A 985-nucleotide genomic window follows, 5' to 3' on the forward strand; every position below is an offset into this window, starting at 1 on the left:
AGAGAAAAAAAGAGATTTTATTGATTTTTTTTTATAAAAATAAAATTTTTGATATATTTTTTATTTCATGAATATATTTGATATCTGATATGAACATAAAGAGTATAAATATTAAATTTGATCTGATAAATTTAGTACAAATCGAATCAAAATTTTGACCATATCAAATCTGATCCGATAAACAAAAACACTTATTTTCTGCTGGAAAGCAAGGAGATTTTTTGTTGTTGTCTAAAGCAGGAGATTTGATAAGCCTAATCATCCACCAAAATGCTATTATTCCATAAACAAAACTATGACCCATTTGCTTTTTCCAAAAATAATTTGTTAATTAGCTTAGTTGTAAAGCCAACAGATTGAGAAAGTGTGCCACTTTCTATGTCTAAAAGCAACATGGGCGTCACTTACGTTAGTCAGGAATCATGATATCTTCTTGGACTCAATTAAATAAAGAAATGAAAGGGAAAGGAGTAAGAGTAACTTAGCGCCATTAATTGTGTGACAGACGCGGAACTCAACCCTTTTTGTTGTCACCTTTGTCAAGTATGGGCTATGGAGTCAAGTTCACACTTCACACTCAAACAACCAAAAGATGCATCATGTTTAATTTCCCGGAGATAAGGAGAAAAACATTTTTGAAAAGTATAACTTTTTTTGTTTAATTTTTAAAATTACTTTTCATGTTAGTTTGTTTAGGAAATTTATCCAACATTTTAAATTAAAGCTATTGACATAGCAATAACAATAAGTTGATGTGTCACAAATGTGTGGCACTTGAATATGCTAAATTGCCACATTACCCATGCATGTCAACATCCCGGAGCATAATTGACATCTATTTTAAATGTGATACAATTGGTAAAATTGAAAATAAATGTAAAATGTATATCATGATGTTATTGATCAATTTTAATTTATTACGTTTCAAATTTATTTCATTAACACATTTTTCCAGTATTGTTGTATCAAATTTTGTAATAATGTT

At 28.4% G+C, this 985-nt stretch overlaps 1 protein-coding gene across 2 annotated transcripts in view; it reads right to left on the minus strand.

Moving 5' to 3' along the window:
* LOC107648418 (triacylglycerol lipase 2) overlaps positions 1-985 on the minus strand; it is an 8,608-nt gene that overhangs the window by 5,472 nt on the left and 2,151 nt on the right. The window lies entirely within an intron of this gene.

The sequence above is a fragment of the Arachis ipaensis genome, chromosome B06 (assembly GCF_000816755.2).
Source record: "Arachis ipaensis cultivar K30076 chromosome B06, Araip1.1, whole genome shotgun sequence".
In the NCBI taxonomy this organism is placed as follows: domain Eukaryota; kingdom Viridiplantae; phylum Streptophyta; class Magnoliopsida; order Fabales; family Fabaceae; genus Arachis; species Arachis ipaensis.